Source organism: Bos javanicus, chromosome 11, assembly GCF_032452875.1.
Source record: "Bos javanicus breed banteng chromosome 11, ARS-OSU_banteng_1.0, whole genome shotgun sequence".
Taxonomy (NCBI): domain Eukaryota; kingdom Metazoa; phylum Chordata; class Mammalia; order Artiodactyla; family Bovidae; genus Bos; species Bos javanicus.
This window is the reverse complement of record NC_083878.1, coordinates 92,564,680-92,584,373: the sequence shown is the minus strand read 5'-3', so window position 1 is coordinate 92,584,373 and position 19,694 is coordinate 92,564,680. Positions and strand designations below refer to the sequence as shown.

Here is a 19,694-nt window from a genome sequence, read left to right as displayed (position 1 = left end):
CTCTGGCTTTCTCTAGTTGTGGAGAGTGTGGGCTACTCTTTGTTGCAGTGGCTTCTCGTCGCAGTGGTTCTCTTGTCGCGGAGCACGGGCTCTAGGGCGCTGGCTTTGCAGTTGCAGCTGCCGGGCTCTTGAGCACAGGCTCAGTAGTTGTGGCACACGGGCTTTGTTGCTCCAAGGTATGTGGGATCTTCCCGGATCAGGGATCGAACCCGTGTCTTCTGCACTGGCAGGCGGATTCTTTACCACTGAGCTACCAGGGAAGCCTCTGTTATCTGTTTTATCCATGGTAGTGTGCATCTGTTCATCTCAACCACGGACAGGTTTTAAACAGCAGGGTGACATGGTGAGATTTGTGTTTTCAAAAGGTCACTTGGGCGGTGGCGTGAACACCAAACTGGATTGGGGCTAGGGAGGATGTGGGGGGGGGTAGCTAAGAGGTGTGAGAGATGGTGGTTATGTGGATTAGGGTGGCAGTGGAAGGGGCAGAGAGAAATATTGTGTTTAAGAGGACTTTAGGAGAATGGGTGGGTGGGATTTGGGGATGCATTGGATGTGAGAGGTGAGGATGAAAGAGGAGTCAAAAATGGGGGCTGGTTGAGCAACTGAGTGGCTGTTGGTGGCAGGAAGCCCTGGGGATGCAGCATCTGGGGGGCAGTGATACCAGGTCATGAGACCTCCCGCACCTCCAGTAAACTATTTGCTGGGTAGCTGGGTACAGGGCCTGGGGTCTTCTGAGGGGGTAGGGCCCATTATGGGGATAGCTGTTCCCTGGAGTAGACCCGGACATCCATATGGGTGCACCCAACCCTGTCAAGTGATTTCAGCGGCAACTGTGGTAAAGTGGGCTGAGCTGGGGCAGGAGGTCTGGGTTTGGACCCTGACTCTGCTGGTCTTTCTGACCCTCTATAATTCTGTTCCCAGCATCCTGCTCACAAAGCTCAGCCCTGCTTATTGGCTTAGTTGCCGGGCATAGGAGCATCCTGTCTTCAGGGCATCTTTTGCAAACCATCATGCTGTCTTAATTTAATTTTCGGCTTTTGGAGCGCTGCAGGTGCCTTGGTGTCTCTCACAAGCACTGGGCCCTGTGCCCTGGTGGGGAGAGTGGTGGAGGAAGTAAGCTTGGGGGTTGGGGGTGGGTGGGCAAGGAGGCTCTCTCTGCAGCACTGCTTTGCAGGGCTTCCATCAGCTTCCTCCTATTCTGCTCATCGTCATCACCAGCATCACCTCCCCACCCCCATACCTGTTCAGTGTTCTGCAGAGTCGTTTCAGAGTCAGTCATCCATGCAAAGTAGGCAGAGTATGAGCCATCATCCTATTTTTTTTTTTGTTGTTGTTGTTGTTTACTTGCTCAGTCATGTCTGACTCTTTTTGACCCCATGGACTGCAGCCTGCCAGGCTCCCCTGTCCTTCACCATCTCCCGGAGCTCACTCAAACTCATGTCCATCGAGTCAGTGATGTCATCCAACCATCTCATCCTCTGTTGTTCCCTTCTCCTCCTGCCTTCAGTCTGTCCTGGCATCAGGGTCTTTTCTAATTTTCCCGTTTTACAGGTAAGGAAAACAAGACTCACAGAATCAATGGGACATTCCACAGGCCTGGGTCTCTTGGACGCCCCACATGACAGGAGGTTACCAGTGATGGGAACATTTGCATGTTTATGCAGATCCACCAGCCAAGGCCTCAGATAGGTTGCATTTCTACACATCATGACCCGTTAAGTGCCAATAACGGGTGGTGACCAGAATCTGTCCTCAGCAGCCTGATTAGGAAGTGGTTCTCGAATTCCTCTGCCAGCAGCAGAGAGTGAAGGAGAATAAAACAGCCCAGGGGACAGTTTTACCATTTGTAGCTTGAAAAGTGGTTATGTGGAGAGGGGATAAGCTCTCTGAGGGCCGCAGTGGGCAGAACCAGGAAAGAAATTGGCAGAGAGATTTAAGCTTTCTTTAAGGAAATGGGGGTAGAAATCACCACCTCCTTACTTTGCCTGAAATGATAAAGGTTGACTCAAAGTAGTAGTGAGTTGTGAGCTCCATGTAGCTGGAAATATTCAAGCCAAGACTGAATGGCCACGTGTAGGGAAGAAGCACAGATATGGGTTCAGTGCCTGATGGTGTGACCTTGGGCAGGTCACCCAACCCCTCTGAATCCCAATTTCCTCATCTGCGTGGCAGGGTCATGGTGCAGGCTGGCTGCGAGGGTCCAGTGGGGGCCAGAGCAGCCCTCTGGGTGCACTCATTCTGCAAGTAGGACTGTGTGTGATGTCTGTTGTCTGGCTTAATCATCACCAGTTTGTGTGCTGGCCTGCCCCTAACATTTGTGGGGCCTGAGAAAGAGAACACCCCGTGGTCTCAGCCCCCTGCCAGCCCTCCTCCTCTTCCCACTCCTGACTGCCCCCTGCAAGGGCCAGGCAGGTCCTCCAGTTCACACATGCAAGCTCTGTCCACACCAGCCCTGCCCCATCAGGCTCTCCTGACGTCTCCTTGTCTAGGAAACAGGACAGCAGAAAACCATTTGCCCTTGGGAGGGTGGACTCCAGCCACTTAGGAGGGCACTTCCTGGTATCCAGAGTCAGTGTCCAGAGGGGCTGGGCTACGGGTCCCAGGTGAGCATGTCTCCTTGGCCTTGAGGACTCCGTGCCCCCTGGGAAGGGGTCTGCCTGAGTTGGGCTGCAGCAGGACCCTCTCAAGCATAGAGCCGGGACAGGGGCTCAGCAGCCAGGTCTTCTGAGTGCAGTATTTTCTGCCAGATTCCTAAGGTGGTGCTTAGTGATCTTGCATATGCTGGTTCTATGAGCCATTCTGGGTTCTCAGCGACAGGTTGAGAGGAAGGGGACAAAGTCAGGAAACAGGGAGAGTGGACAGGTGGCTGGGGAGGTGCGGGATGGGGCCAGCAGCCCTAACTGTAACCTGGGTCAGGGTTTCATTCCCATGATCACGGAAGGATCTGTGGGCAGGGGGTCGCTATAGGAGTTCCCGGGCAGTGGCAGGGAGGAGCCCCCTGATTCTAGACTATCAGCCCATTTGAAGAAGTGAGAGCATGAGTACCTCCCCTTGGGAGTGGGGCTGGTGCTGGAGGTCAGGGGGAGGGTGCCAAGGACAGGCCTCAGCCATCTCACCTGGAGTTTTAGACACAACTGCAGCCCTATTAGAATAGCCAGCGTGGTGGCAGGGATGGCACAACTGGGCATCAGATCCTGGGTTTGAGTCAGCAAGACCACCCCAGATCCCCTTCTGGGGCTTTGGCATCTGTCCTCCTTGCTGAGGCCAGCACGGGCGGAGAGGCTGTCTGGAGGCAGAGTCCTTGGATGCGGGACCTCAGAGCTGAGCAGGAGCAGAGGGGTGAGGCTGCGCTGGCACCTGAATCACCAGAGGTGGGGAGGTTGTTAAAGCCCAGTTGGGGGCTTCCCTGGCAGTCCAGCGGTAGGACTCCACACTTCCACTGCAGGGGGCATAAGTCCCTTTGATCCCTGGTCCAGGAATGAAGAGCCTGCGTGCTGCAGCATGGCCAAAAAAGAACAACAACACAAACCAAAAGGCCCAGCTGGCTGAGTCCCAGCGTCAGAGTTTCCGATTCATTTGCATTTCTAGCAGGATCCCAGGTAATGTCAACACTGTTAGTCCAGGCACAACAGGACAATTTGAGAACCCCTTGTCTGCCAGCGCCAGGTCCTGGGTCTGTCCCAAACTGCTTGAGGACTCAGGGCAGTGGCCCGTCCGCCCCTGCTGGGGTTTGGCACCATGGGGGAGACGGTGAGCAGCCAGTAGGACTCATCCTTATGCAGAAGACATGGATGATGCCCCTGGTGAAGACAGCCACTGGAGATAATTTGCCAATAACACGGAGACAAGACACCCCAGCTCTGCTCATAGGTGTCACATATATTGCATGTGATCCCAGGACCAAAAAAGCAAAACAGGGCCACTTCATAAATGCGTGTTTTTATTAATATATTTCCCTTCCCTGCCTTTCTGTGCAGGTTTCTGAAGACAAGAAATATTAAATGATTGTAAAATCTAACCTTTAAGGCACAATCAAACCCTTTTAAAACAGTTCTTCTAATGAGGGAAAATGTTGCATTATTATTATTTTTCTTTTTTTCCGTCTCTTCTCTTCCAGCTGGTTTGCAGGCAAAGTCCTCAATGATTTCTTAATTTTGACTCAGGCTCTCTCTACAGCCAAACAAGTGGTGGGGAAAATTTCCTCTCTAGGCAACGGCAACATTTCTGTCTCATTTGTTTGGTTTCGCTCTGTAACATGACAGCTTGTGGGGCTGCTAATTCGAACTTAGGCCCTTCTAGGAATGCGTTGTTTGTGAACAGTAAATATATCAGGTTGCAGATTTTAGCCATTTAATTATTGAAAATGGGAATGCTTCCTTGCCTCATGAATATTTTAATGTGGAACAATAGACAAATTGTCTTTCACGCCCAAATTTCATTGTATTTTGGAACCACTTCAGATTTCAGCCTTATCCGATTGCCCTGAAGCTGTGAGCTCGATTTTTCTTCAGGGAATTTGGTAGCAGAGTTACTTTGTTCCAAATCAAGAAGAAGTCTGAGACATTTATAGGGAACAGGTCTTCTTAGCGTCATTTAGTTTGTCCTTGGATCTGTAAATGTCCTTGCTGGAAATAGAACCTGAAGCAATACTTTCTGTACAGCGGATGTAGCACTGCATGCTAGGAATGGAAGACAAAGGGTTCCAGAATCTCGCAGGCCTGGGTTTGAATCTTGACTTTCCTTTTGCTCACTGTGAAATTTTGGGCAGTTACTTCTCCAGGTCTCAATGTCTTCATCTGTAAAATGTGAATGATAATAACTACTTAACAGGATGATTTTGACTGTTACATGAATTAAAGTACTTAAATACGTAGAATAATGACTGAACATTTATGTATTCGGTAAGTGATAGTTACTTTATAATTATCCTTGTTGTTACTCTGTGAAGTGCCTATCGCAGTACTGAGCATGCAGGTGCTCAGTAAATGCCATTTTTTTTTACATTAATATTTATTTATTGGCTGCGCTGGGTCTTCACTGCTGCACTGGGGCTTTCTCTAGGTGCGGCGAGCAGGGGCTACTTTCTAGCTGCGATGCATGGACTTCTCAGCTGCTGTGGCCTCACTTGTTACAGGGCACAGGCTCTAGGCCTGCAGGCATTAGCGGCAGTTTCACACAGGCTTAGCTGCTCCGCATCATGTGGAATCTTTCCAGACTACAGAAAGGGGTTGAACCCATGTTCCCTGCATTGGCAGGTGGATTCTTAACCACTGGACCACCAGGGAAAGCTGATAAATGGTCATTATTAGCATTCAGTTCAGTTCAGTCGCTCAGTCGTGTCCGACTCTTTGCGACCCCATGAATCGCAGCACACCAGGCCTCCCTGTCCATCACCAACTCCCGGAGTTCACTCAGACTCATGTCCATCGAGTCAGTGATGCCATCCAGCCATCTCATCCTCTGTCATCCCCTTCTCCATTATTATAATTCTCACAGGTGGACATAGATTGAAAATACAATCTTCCACCATGCAAAGCATACGTGTTTTATTTTTTAAGATATTTGAGCCAACAGGAATTTATATAAATAAATGGACAGCCAAATGCAATTCAGCAAGATTAAAGTAAATCGAAGGTGCTCATATAAATAGTTTAAGATAATCCCTGATGCAAAACATTTGTTCAATTTGTGCCTCAAAATAAAAATGGGTCCCCCAGGTTTTCAGGAATTCCTCTTTGCTGTGCATGGGTTTGCTACTGCTCCTGCTAAGTCACTTCAGGTGTGTCCAACTCTATGTGACCCCATACACGGCAGCCCACCAGGCTCCCCCATCCCTGGGATTCTCCAGGCAAGAACACTGGAGTGGGTTGCCATTTCCTTCTCCAATGCATGAAAGTGAAAAGTGAAAGTGAAGTCGCTCAGTCATGTCCAACTCTTCAAGACCCCATGGACTGCAGCCTACCAGGCTCCTCCGTCCATGGGATTTGCCAGACAGGAGTACTGGAGTGGGGCGCCATTGCCTTCTCTGGTGCATGGGTTTGGGAACTTTAAATAAGAACAGTCTTCCTATGGAAGGGCAGCTCTGATGTGGGAGGTGACCTGGACTAGGGCCGGGAAGCGGGGGAATCGAGGTCCTGGGCCTCACTCTGAGCTTGACCTCCGGCAAGTCCCCACACTTCTCTGGGCTATGGTCTGTTCATCTCTAGAGTCTGTCTGATGCAAAAATGCTGCACTTCTCTAAGAGCATGTGATTTATTCCCTTTAAAATGAGAGAGATTAAAAAAAAGGGAGATTTCATCCTTTAAAAACCCTTAGACTGCACATTTTGCCAGTTGCTTTTAAACCACTAGGTATTAGGTGCCAGATATTTGAGGGTGGCTTAATTGGAAGTTGTGTTTATCATCTGGAGTGTATGTGCACGCACTAAATGTGGTTTTGACAGTCTCTCTCCATCCAGCTACTTGCTTCCAACCGGAATGATTTGCTTCTCCACTGCATTCAGAAGAGACACTTTAGTCCCGGTTACAAACGTTAATTAGTTTGAAGAAGAGAAACAGGATTGTGTTCCTAAAAATAGTGCTGCTACCGAAGGCCTTTTTTGGTGCTGTTATAATCTGGGTGCTTTCGTGAGGATGAGGGTAGCTGGCTCTGCTTTTATTCTCTGCCCAAGTTCAATGTTGGCATCTTTGAAATCGGGGAACCAGTGCTCCTATCAGGGGGTAGAATGACGCACGTCTCTGTGCTGAGCTGTCATAGAAGTGGCCCAGTGTCTCCCACGGTTTAAATCTTAAATCTGCTAGGTGTTCGTGGGCACCCATTACACTGGTCTCAGAAGCCTGTAGACATGGCCTGTGATACTCCCAACAGTGTTGAAGGCATGGTGTGCGTGAGGTGGACATACAAGTATTGATGTGGGCCGCAAAGCATAGAAGAGGGAAGGAGGGCTGGAGTGGCAGACCTGGGTCCTGGTCTTGGCTCTGGTACCGACTTGCTTCTCTGGGTGGAACCTCTGGATTGTAAGGAAATTTAGCGTGGCTCCTCCGTCCAGCTCTATCATCCGGCCTTTTTTCATTCCTTCATGGAGGAGCTTGGGTTTGATTGCTGAGGACTGTTTCTGTTCCAACATTCTGTTCGATCAATTATTAATAAAATTAAGTCTCAGGCTTGTTATTTAGGTAGGCATTTTGGTAGAATTCCGACAGCAGGTAAATCTCTGGATGAGTTTCAAATTCCACATGGCTCTGAAAAGTGTGCTTAGTTTTTGAGCTTGGTTATTCCACTCATGAGGTTTATTGTTGGCATTTTTTTTTTTTTTTTGGAGGAGGGTCTCCATAAACTGGTTCTTGGCTCTTTTGCAGTAGTTGAGAAATGCCTTGGGATTTTTAATTTTTATTTTTATTGAAGTATAGTTGATTTGGGGCGTGGAAGAGACCTTGATGCTGGGAAAGATTGAGGGCAGGAGGAGAAGGGGACAACAGAGGATGAGATGGTTGGATGGCATCACCGACTCGATGGACTTGAGTTTGAGCAAACTCCGGGAGATGGTGAAGGACAGGGAAGTGTGCTGCAGTCCATGGGGTTGCCAAGAGTCAGACACGACATAGCAACTGAACAACAACATCGTTGATTTACAGTGTTTTGTTAGTTTCAAGTATACAGCCAAGTGATTCAGTTATCCATATGTATTTATTTCAGATTCTTTTCCATTATAGGTTATTACAAGGTACTGAATACAGTTCCCTGTGCTATACAATAGGTTTGTGTTAGTTATCTAGTTTTTATATAGTAGTGTGCGTCTGTTAATCTCAAACTCCTAATTTACCCCCGCTTCCCCCTTTGGTAACTGTAAGTTTGTTTTCTGCGTCTGTGGGTCTGTTTCTGTTTTGTATATAAGTTCATGTGTATCATCTTTGAAGACTCTGCATGTAGGTGATACCATATGGCATCTGTCTTTCTCTGCCTTAGCTCACTTGGTATGATTGTCTCCAGGTCCATCCATGTTGCTGCTAATGGCATTCTTTCTTTCTTTTTTTTTTTTTGTGGTTGAGTAATAGTCCATCGTGTATTTACACACCGTGTGCGTTCAGTTGTTTCACTTGCGTCTGACTCTTTGAGACCCCACGGACTGTAGCCCGCCAGGCTCCGCTGTCCATAAGACTCTCTAGGCAGGAATACGGGAGTGGGTTGCCGTGTCCTCCCCCAGGGGCTCTTCCCCATCCAGGGATCGAACCTGCGTCTCCTTCCTCTCCTGCATTGCAGGCAGATTCTTTACTAGTGAGCCACTGGGGAAGCCTTTATACACCACATCTTTATTCATTCATCTATCGATGGACAATCATGCTTCCACGCCTTGGCTATTGTAAATAGTGTTGGTATGAACACGGGGGTACATGCTGCTAAGTTGCATCAGTCGTGTCCGACTCTGTGCGACCCCGTAGACGGCAGCCCACCAGGCTCCCCGTCCCTGGGATTCTCCAGGCAAGAACACTGGAGTGGGTTGCCATTTCCTTCTCCAGTGCATGAAAGTGAAAAGTGAAAGTGAAGTTGCTCAGTCGTGTCTGACTCTTAGCGACCCCATGGACTGCAGCCTACCAGGCTCCTCTGTCCATGGGATTTTCCAGGCAAGAGTACTGGAGTGGGGTACATATATCTTTTCAAATTAGGGTTTTCATTTTTTCCAGATATAGTCCAGGAGTAGGATTACTAAATCATATGGTAACTCTATTTTTAGCTTTTAAAGAACCTCCATGCTGTTCTCCATGGTGGCTGTACCAATTTACGTTCCCACCATTAGTGTAGGAAGGTTCCCTTTTCTCCACATCCTCTCCAGCATTTATTATCTGTAGACTTTTTGGTGATGGCCATGAAAAGTGCTTTGGCTAATTTTCTATTCCATACTCTTAGTAGCATTCAAGTTGCTTTATGTGTTATCTCAGAATTGGTGGGGGCTTGACATTTTCTCGATTTACGATGCCATCATTTGAGGTTGTGTTTTCTCTTTTGGTTTGTTTCACATTTGAGTTACTTTTGGTGATATCACCCTATTCTCCCATTTTTCTCTATGTGTCCCAATCTGAATTAAAGAAATTACATTTGTATGGCAAATAATGTCTTGGGCTATTTATCACCTATGTGCTGACATTTAAGCCATTTTTTTCTTTAGGAAAGATCTCAGCCTTTTTCTAAGCTTCATCTGTAAAATGAGGATTATAATCATGAGAACCCATGAAGGAGGCCCAATCAGCAGCCTCCTTTCTCCCTAAGTTCTGAATTGATTGAGAGTAAGACAAAGGACTAAAGAAGATAAGGACTAAAACATCACCTCCATCAAGGAAGAGGTGATGTTGAGAGTGTGTCTTATGTCCATGGGCAAATGAGCCCCCTGATGTCAGATCCAGAGTGAGACTCATGCAGACAGCTATCCCTCCATCCCCAGGCAGAACTGGGGAACCAGGTCCAGCTCCCTGATGAGCAGCAGAACCTGTGCTCCCAGGAGGAAGGAAGAAGGGACTGAACTAGTTTCATCCAATTTCTTCTTCCAAATCCACCAATCCAAAAGGCATTTCATTTCCTCAGCGGAGTAGAGCAGGGGTGGGGCAGAGTCCAGAGATGTTATCTGAAGTCACTCCTGTCACACGGAGAGTGGGTGGGAGGAAAAGTGCCTCCCCAGGTTCCCCTCCTTCCCCAATCACATTTACCTCACAGGAAGCAGAGTAGCAGGGGTTAAAAGAATAGGCTTCGGAGGCCAATAGACCCAGGTTTCCAATGCCAGCCTCCTTTCACAGGCTGTGTGTGATCCTAGATGAATTCCTCCACCTTGCTAAACCTCACCTGTAAAACAGGAGTGATAATAAAGGTCATTGTGCAAGGTAAGCGGGATAATCCATTAGAATGTAAGTCACATGATAAGTACTCAATAAAGAGTAGAAAGTCAAAAGAGAAGATGTATATAAACATCCTCTGTAAATTATACAGTTTACCCTGGTGGCTCAGAGGTTAAAGTGTCTGCCGGCAATGCAGGAGACCTGGGTTCGATCCCTGGGTTGGGAAGATCCCCTGGAGAAGGAAATGGCAGCCCACTCCAGTATTCTTGCCTGGAGAATCCCATGGACGGAGGAGCCTGGTGGGCTACCGTCCACGGGGTCACAAAGAGTCAGACACGACTGAGCGACTTCACTTTCACTTTCATATAAAGAAGTATTATCATTGATGGTGGTGTTATTAGTATAATATTGAATTCCACTTGCTATACAATACTGTTTGCACCTCCCGATTTAGGCTGATTGAAATAGGCTCAGTACTGGGTGGCTTGCTATGTGTCTCTTTTCTATCAACTCTTAATACGAAGCAGAATCCACACACCAGAAAGAAAGAAGAAATTGAATTAACGAGATGCTCCCATGCAGCCAAATGACCAGTCCTCTGATTTCAGCTATTTTTGTAGATTCTTCTGGAAGCTGTCATGTAATTCTGTAGCAGTCATTAGAAAGTATTCACTCCATTTAATTTTTGCTGAAAAATCATTAGTGGGAATTGGACATAGGCCTGGAGTGTTCTCAAGCCCATATTCCACCACCAGGCTTCAAGGGACAGCTCCCTTTGACTTGAGCCCTTGAAGTTCCCTCAGGAGAAAACCAGGGTGGGGGTCCAAGGGGGCTGTTATAGCTTCGCTCTGCCTCCTCTTTGTCCTTCTCTGTCATCATCCTCCACACCACATTTATTCAGTGTTGCGTGGCCAGCTTCTTTTTTTGTCTAATTTTGGCTATGTATGGTTTTTATTATCCGCACTTTGTTATCATTGTTGTTCAGTCACTAAGTCACATCCGACTCTTTGCGACCCCATGGACTGCAGCACATCAGGCTTCCCTGTCCTTCACCATCTCTCGGGGTTTGCTCAAACTCTTGTCCATTGAGTTGGTGATGCCATCTAACCAGCTCATCCTCTGTCGTCTCCTTCTCCTCCTGCCCTCAGTCTTTCCCAGCATCAGGGTCCTTTATTTTCTAATGAGTCGGTTCTTCTCATCAGGTGGCCAAAGGTTTGGAGCTTCAGCTACAGCATCAGTCCTTCCAATGAATATTCAGGACTGATTTCCTTTAGGATGGACTGGTTTAATCTCCCTGCAGCCCAAGGGACTCTCAAGAGTCTTCTCCAGCTCTACAGTTCTGCACTTTACTGGTATCATATTTGCCCACTGACTTGAGCAGAGTCAGGACTGGAAAGGTTTGATTCATTCCAGAGCCTGTGGTCTCTTCATCGGGAGCTTTGGTGACAACCTGAAACCTGGAAGGAAGCTTTGGAGGGACCCTTGCCGCTTCTGTGTCACCAATACCAGGCAGGAATATTTTCCTGACAACTGTTATTGCTAAGATCTGGAGATGGGAAGGACTAACCACTCCAGTATTCTTGCCTGGAAAATTCCACAGACAGAGGAGCCTGGTGAACTACAGTCCATGGGGTTGCAAGGATTCAGACACGACTGAGGGACTAATACTTTCACTTTTCATTATTGCTAAGGTCAAAAGCAGCCTCATTTTTGGTTTTACTTAGTTTTTTAAATAGTATTTGTTTCCTGCGTGGAGCCGGGAGCACGGGAGCATCGCTGCAGGGAGTGAGCCGTCTGGAGGGCCTGAGTCCCGCACTCTGTCCTCAGGGCAGCCCCTTGCCGTCTGCTGCAGTGAAGAAAGCACGTGCTCTGGCCCCAGGTGTGAGGGTGAATCACTGGAGTTGTGTTCAATTATGAAAAAAATGTATGAGCTGCTACCCTTTGCCAGGCCCAGGGTGGAAATGAAACAATAGAATCCATCTCATGTGGCTGAGGGTCGTGGGCCACAATGGCTGGTGCTCCTGGACCCTCGGGGAGGGCAGCCGTGATGTGGTTATCAGTACTGAGCAGTTCGGGGCCTTGGGAGCTCCCGGTGGGCAGGAAGGACACTTACGATGATTCCTGTATTGCTCGGTGAGAGCAGCATCACAGGGCACAGGCTGAGAAGAGGCTGACCAGATGGGAAAAGTGGAGAATGGGCTGGAGAAGGATTTGTAGCTCTGTCAGACCAGGAAGGACTGAAGGCCTGGGCCATCCAGCCTGGGGCACAGCAGGCTTGGGGAAGACTAGTGACCATCCCCACCTGTGGGAAGTCCTTTCAGGGGCGTGCGTGCATGCTAAGTCACTTCAGTCGTGTCCAACTCTTTGCAACACTTTGGACCGTAGCCCACCAGGCTCCTCTTGTCCATGGGATTCTTCAGGCAAGAATACTGGAGTGGGTTGCTGTGCCCTCCTCCAGGGGATCTTCCCAACCCAGGGATCAAACCCCTGTCTCTTATGTCTCTTGCCATTGGCAGGCAGGTTCTTTACCTCTAGTGCCACCTGGGAAACCCTCATTCGGGGGGAGCCACATTTATTCCACAGGGCTCCAGGGGGAAGAGCTAAGACTAACAGAATATACCAGGGGGCAGACTTTGGACACGTCTCATCAAAAGCTTTCTAATAATCAGGGTTCTCTAAAGTGGAGCGGGGCTGCTCGGGATCCTGCTGTCTGTCACAGAAGGGCCCATGCAGAGCCAGGTCAGGGAGGAGGTAGAGGAGAGAGTCTAGGCTTTGGTGGCGGAGACCCAGAGTGGAATCAAACTTGTGCACTTGCTGTGTGACCCCAGGCAGGTCCCTTGCCTCATCTGAATCTCCTTTTCATGCAGCGATCCAATGACAAGTGTGAAGGTGCCTTATGAACCGGGAAACATCTTGCAAAATGTTAATTATGCTCATTGTGGTTTCACTGCAGTTACTGGTGAGCGTGTCCTACTCGTCTCCTAATGATGAAATGTGTGTTGATTGAATTGATTAATGAGCCAATGATTTTCTGCCTAAAACTGGCCCTTAAACTTGAATTTGCATCCCATCTGTAAAGCTTAGTACATGGTAGGCTCCAACTTAACAATGTGTCGAGTGAATAAATGAGTGAAGGAGAGATTAAATACATTAACTACTGCTATCGATCTCAATTAATTCTAAGCACAGTCTTGTGAGATGGCCCCAGAAGACAGAGAATCAGACTCAGGATTGTAATGGTGATGGTGGCATTGGATGGGAAGTTGGTCCCACTGGCCTGTGGGTCACTCTCATCTGAGAGTTTGCATTTCTGGGGCAGCTACAGTCTTGGTGAGAAATGTTTCACCCTGGGACTACGGCATGTCTATTTGGACCCAGAGAGTCAGTCCTCAGCTTGCATTTTTAGATCCCATTCCTGCTCCTGTACCACTCCGTGTCTGCATTAACCTCCTGCAGACAGCGGGGTGGAGGGGGTGCTCAGAAAGCAGTGCTGCACTGGGTCCTGGGTGACCCTGCAGTGTCACCCACTCAGGAATGGATGCAACAGCCCCACCACTTGGCAGTTAGAGTCAGGGCTGTGGATTCTGCGATCCTGAGCATCTCTGTGGGGACCAGTGGTTCTGCCTCTTCCTGGCTTGATGACTTTGGGCAAGTTGCCCTCAAAACCTCAGTTTCCATATCTGTCCATATCAGGACCATACCTACTTCATATATAGTTACTGTGAGGATCACTGTTAAATGCTTGTTTAGTCCAGTGCCAAGCAATGGTAGGGTTCAGAGAATGCCATAGCATCACCAGCAACAAAGTGAGTGCTCGGGTTCTCAGACATGGTCAGTTGCTACCGTATGTAATTACTATAACTTGCCAAACTACAGAAATGTACATAAAACCATTTTCTCCATGAGTGTAATATCGAGGTACACAATTTGGGGACAAACGTTAAATAAGTGAAGATGGGAGTTTAAGTCAATGACGGGAGAGAGAAAAGAAGTATTTCCTTTTCTCAGTATAGGCAGACCTTGGAGATATTGTAGGTTTGGTTCCAGATCACTGAAATAAAGTGCATATAGCAATAAAGTGAGTCACATGAATGTTTTGGTTTCCCAGGGCATATAAAAGTTACCTTTACGTTATACTGTAGTCTATTAAGTGTGCAATAGCGTTATGTCTTTAAAAACAATGCATAGAGCTTAGTTAAAAAAAAATTCGTTGTTGCTGAAAAAAATCTAACCATCACCTGAGCCTTTAGGGAGCTGGAGTAGTAACATCCAAGATCACTGATCACAGGTCATCACAACAAATACGATCATAATGAAAAAGTTTGAACTATTTCGAGAATTAACAAAATGTAACACAGAGATGCGAGGTGAGCAAATGCTGTTGGACAAATGGTGTTGATAGACTTGCTCCTTGCAGGGTTGCTAGAAAAGTTCAACTTGGGAAAAACACAGTGTCTGTGAAAGGCAATAATGTGAAGTGTGCCTGTACAGACAGCTGCCCCAGAATCATTACTCTAGTTCTGCCACTGCCTCGTTCCAGATGAGCTACCTTAAGAAAGAGTCTACAGCTATCTCGGCCTCAAATTTTCTCATCTGTAAAATGGGGGGTAATTGTAGCTACTTCATTGGGTAATTGAGAGGATTCAGTGAGCTTAATATACTATACTTCATGATTTAAATTTTTTTAAACTTTTTATTTTAGAAAAGTTATAGACTTACAGGAAGGCATGCATGCTAAGTCGATTCAGTCATGTCTGACTCTTTGCAGCCCTATGGACTGTAGCCCGCCAGGCTCCTGAGTCCATGGGATTCTCCAGACAAGAATACTAGAATGGGTTGCCATGCCCTCCTCCAGGAGATCTTCCTGACCCAGGGACCAACCCGAGTCACTTGGGTCTCCTGCATCTGCAGGCGGGTTCTTTACCAGTAGTGCCACCTGGGAAGCCCACCCGGAAGTTGCACAAATACTACTACAGAGAGGTCCTGTGTACCAAATGTTCTACTGGGACCAATTCATGTAACTGTACATGTCAAAAACAGGAACTTAACGTTGGTTCAATTCACAAATCTTTTTCTTTTTTTTTTTTTTTAACGTTCAAATAAAACCTTATTTAGGGACACAAACTTGAATTATATATTATATTATTTTGCTTTTGACTGCACTGAATGGCTTGTGGAATCTTAGTTTCCTGACCAGGGATTGAACCCAGGCCCTCGGCAGTGAGAGCACAGAGTCCTAACCACTGGACCACCAGGGAATTTCCAAAATTATATATAATTTTTAAATGTCATGAGATATTATTCTTAAGGTTTTTTTTCAACCATTAAAGAATGTAAAACCATTAGCCTGTGAGTCATGCAATAGCAGGCAGAGGTCCATCTGAGTTTATATGTTTACTGTATCTGTGTGTGTGTATATATCTATCTACGCATTATCGACCTGTCTTTCTACACTTTTTAATACCTAAGGACTAAATAAGATAATCACGTGGAACAGGACTTGATACGCAATAATCATTCCATAAACGTCAGTTCGAGTACCCTATATGAAAGGGACTACCTCAGCGCCTGGCTGTAAACATAGGCACTCAGTAAGCAGGAGCCTGCCTTATTCTTTTTCAGTTTACACTCTCCTTTATCCTCTAGAAGCATCATACCAGCACAACGAGGCTTTATGGCTATTGAGCTGTTCTTATTACAGGAACATGCTGTGAGGGGAAAACAACTTGGGTCTTAAACGGTGGGGAGCATGTGCAGCTGGACTCGGCTGAGGTGGTAAGAGACCACAGGGAGCAGGTAACTCCTGTTGGGCCCTCCTGTTATCCCTTACTCAGAGGCTCCACTCTAGTGTTCCAGTATTGGAAGTCTGCACATCCCGTGGCTGAGGCAGAGGCAGGGCTGCCGGAGGGATGGGTCGTTTCAGAGGATGTTTCTGCATTGTGCCCCCGCTGGCGGAGGCAGGGAGCACCTCCAGATAACTCGTTCCACTTATATTTTCCTTTTCACTGACACTGAGTCTGGGGCACCTAGCAAATAGAAGCATGTATAAAGCATTGATACCCAGGTGGTGTCAGATTAAAAATTCCAGATATGTGCCTTTCAGATACTCGAGACTTATTTCTTTAAACTAAAAAACTTTTTCAATTTTAATTGTTTGGAATTTGTCTTTCCAAAATGCCTGCTTCATGAAATTAAAAACAAAACAAAACATAATTTGACCTTCCCCCCCCTCCTTTTTTTTTTCTTTTTGGTATCTTGGAGTTAAGAGGGGTTCTGTGAACTGGTACTCAAAAACCAGAACAGAACAAAACTCTCATTGTTAGTGTTTGCCCATTTCCGTGGTGTAAATTTATTCCTGCTGCCGTTTCAAGCTGTCGATGGTTTGTGACAACCACTTTGGAAAATGCCTGAGATCTGAGCTCCCCACCACAAGGGGGCAGTGTGCAGCTGCTATGCTTCAGACCTGAACTTCAGCCCTAGGATTGCTGGGCTTTCATCCTGTTTTTTTTTCCCCCCTTGAGAGCTGGGTTACCCAGGACTGGCTACTTAACTGGGGTTTCTTCATATGAACCATGGTAAAAATGACTAATCCACGGTGATGGTGAGGACTCAACAAGGTGACCTAAGTCATGGGTCCCAAACTTCAGTGCTCTGGGGGCCAAGCCAGTGACATGATGACCACAGCTTGTGCATGGGCAGTTGGGACAATACTTGAAACAGTGGTTCTCAAGCTGAGCTGGTGAACTTATATGTGCCTGGGCTCCATCTCAGACCAGTTAAACCAGAATGTCTGGGGGAGGCAATAAGTGGAATGTTGTAATTTCTAAAAATTCCACAGGGAGATCAATCCCCATGACAGGACTTGCTCACTATGGTATTAATTGTGGACTGCTTTCTTTAAAGCAGAGATCCCCAGTCCCCAGGATCTAACGGCTGATGATCTGAAGTGGAACTGATATGACAATAATAGAAATAAAGTGCACAGTAATTGTCGTCTGCTCCAATCGTCCCCAGACCATCTGCCCCCGCACCCCCACCCCCACCCTGGTCCTTGGAAAAATTGTCTTCCATAAAAACTGGTCTCTGGTGCCAAAAAAGGTTGGGGATTGTTGCTTTAAAGGACTTAGATCTTGACTTTTAAAGTAATTTCCCTCTCCAATATTATCCTAAATGAAAACATTATACCTAGGGTGAGTTTGGGAAAACTGTGAATAGTTTGATATAGGGATGGAGGAGGTGGGATGTGCAGGAAGCAGAGGGGATACAGTAGAATGGTTGGCAGTGGTTGAATTATAAACGGCCTTGAATGCCAGGCCAAGGAGGTTTTCATTTGCCTTGTGGGCAGAGGGGAAGACCCTGGAGACACGTCAGGGAAGGGACAGCACTGCTGTGATAAGGCTCATCTGTGATTGGTCTGTTAGATCAGCTGAAATCATTCATCCTTCAGAGCAATCCCCCTCCCTCCCCCACCCCTCCATTTTGTGTTCCTGCTCTTCCTCCATTTGCATAATTTACCTTTACTTATTATTATGGCTTTCATCATTTTCATTATCACAGCGTGAACTGGCAGGGCTGGTCTGATGCAGTGTGGAATTAACTGATGGGACCTCAGAAGACCTCCTTAGTTCCTATTATTAACCCTAGTATCTTTCAGGGAAGATTTTATTAAAAAGAGATCATCTAGGGTTTGTTTTCAGCTGCATTTTCCAGAGGGGGCATGGCCAATGATTGCCCTTGCCCTTGACTTCCGTCTGTGTGCGCGCTTGGAAAAGCAGGTGTCACTCAGAGCTCAGAGAGCAACAGTTTCTAATTAGTTGCTTGTTAAACCACAGGCCTCCAGATTGGGCTGCTAAAATTGCTAGTTTTTCCATGAGGAAATCCTGATGGTAATTTTTCTTTCCCCCCACCCTGAGCAAAAGCATATCCGGTTCTTTGCTGCTGCCACATTTTTCTGAGATCCTTGTCAGATTGTTGTCATTGTTACTGTTATGTGTTACTATTACTATTTATGGCACAGGGGCGGAACTGGGTGCTCTGCAAATATTATTGTCTTGTTGAATTCTCATAGGACCTTTGCAGACACTGTTTTCCCAGAAGAGGAAATTCTCGTCTCTGAGAGCTGAGTCACCACCCCAGGACATGCAGCCAGAACCGGTCAAGCTCAGCCCTAGGCTGGGCCCTTGGCCATGTTCTATGCTATAACCTCTTTTCTGTATTGTTGCTATCCACTTGCCTGTGTTTCACTGACCATCTTCTATGACGTAGGAATTTGTATTTTAGTCCAATAGCATCTGGAAAATAATGAAAATAATTTTTAAATGTAACTTAAAAATATAGTACAGAGGTAGATTAAATACCACTAATATTTCCCCAGACTATTGTCATTCCATTTGGGTTCACTTACAGGAACAAATTCAATATTTCCCTACTACGGCATTGAAGTTCCAAATTCTAAAACTACCCCACAGGCAAGAGTTTAGTTCTTCTATGATTATTCATGGTGTAACCAGCCTTTATTTCATTAATTTGGTCAGAGTTTGTTCCTCCTTCCAGGAAAATGGTAATTTCATAGAGTCACTTTTGATTTGGAATTTCAAAAACATCATATTAACTTGATTTTTAAAATAAAAACTCTCTCACTCTTAGCTGTTTACATTTTTATAATATGAGGATAGATTTGTATTCCTTGATCAGACATGAAAAAAAGAGATGGGCGGGACTGTAGAATCACTTTTTTCATTTATTCAACCAACATTTTTTGAACACCTTTTGTGTGCCGGATACTGTTTCAGGGGGAGGAATCGAGCCGTGAAGCAGCCCCGTGAGGTCCCCTCTCATGGAGCCCACTTTCCAAAGGAGGGGCAGACATTCAGTAAACAAACCTAGGAGAAGTAGGAAAAAAAATACTGTGGTGCCAGTGAGCATGGTCGTGGGATGGCAATGGGCACAAAGAGAAGTGGCCCTTCTCTGAGGTGCTCTCTTTGCGAGGGGGAGACAGGCATTTCAACAAATGAATACAAATTTAGTTTCTGGGCATTTGGGGGTTTAACATGTACAAGTTTGAGTATTTTGGGGCAATATGGAGATCTGTGAGATGTAGCCATTTGTCATTTTACTGAGGTGTAAGTGTTGGAGAAGCCTCTTCAGAGTCCCTTGGACTGCAAAGAGATCCAACCAGTCCTTCCTAAAGGAGATCAGTCCTGAATACTCTTTGGAAGGACTGATGCTGAAGCTGAAACTCTAACACTTTGGCCACCTGAGGCGAAGAACTGACTCATTTGAAAAGACCTTGATGCTGGGAAAGATTGAAAGCGAGAGGAGAAGGGGATGACAGAGGATTCGATGGTTGGATGGCATCACCGACTCAATGGACATGAGTTTGAGTAAATTCCGGGAGTTGGTGATGGACAGGGAGGCCTGGCCTGCTGCAGTCCATGGGGTTGCAAAGGGTCAGACATGACTGAGCGACTGATCTCTGAAGTTATCTTTTGGGCTTCCCTGCTGGCTCTGTGGTAAGGAATCCACCTGCCAAGGCTGAAGCGAAAGGAGACACAAGTATGATCCCTGGGTCGGGAGGATTCCCTGGAGGAGGAAATGGCAACCCACTCCAGAATTCTTGGCTGAGATAATTCCATGGACGGAAGAGCCTATGAGCTGTTGCTGTGCTTAGTCTCAGTTGTCAAGTGGGCCTTAGGAAGAATCACTATGAACAAAGCTAGTGGAGGCGATGGAATTCCAGTTGAGCTACTTCAAATCCTGAAAGATGATGCTGTGAAAGTGCTGCACTCAATATGCCAGCAAATTTGGAAAACTCAGCAGTGGCCACAGGACTGGAAAAGGTCAGTTTTCATTCCAATCCCTAAGAAAGGC

The 19,694-nt window shown here is 46.7% G+C and overlaps 1 protein-coding gene and 1 non-coding gene across 5 annotated transcripts in view; one reads left to right on the top strand and one right to left on the bottom strand.

Annotated features, from left to right (window-relative positions):
- Positions 1–19,694, top strand: part of TTLL11 (tubulin tyrosine ligase like 11) — a 268,751-nt gene that overhangs the window by 128,594 nt on the left and 120,463 nt on the right. The gene's annotated exons all lie outside the window — the stretch shown is intronic.
- Positions 15,010–15,082, bottom strand: TRNAE-CUC (transfer RNA glutamic acid (anticodon CUC)). The gene has a single exon. It is a non-coding gene; the product is annotated as a tRNA-Glu (tRNA).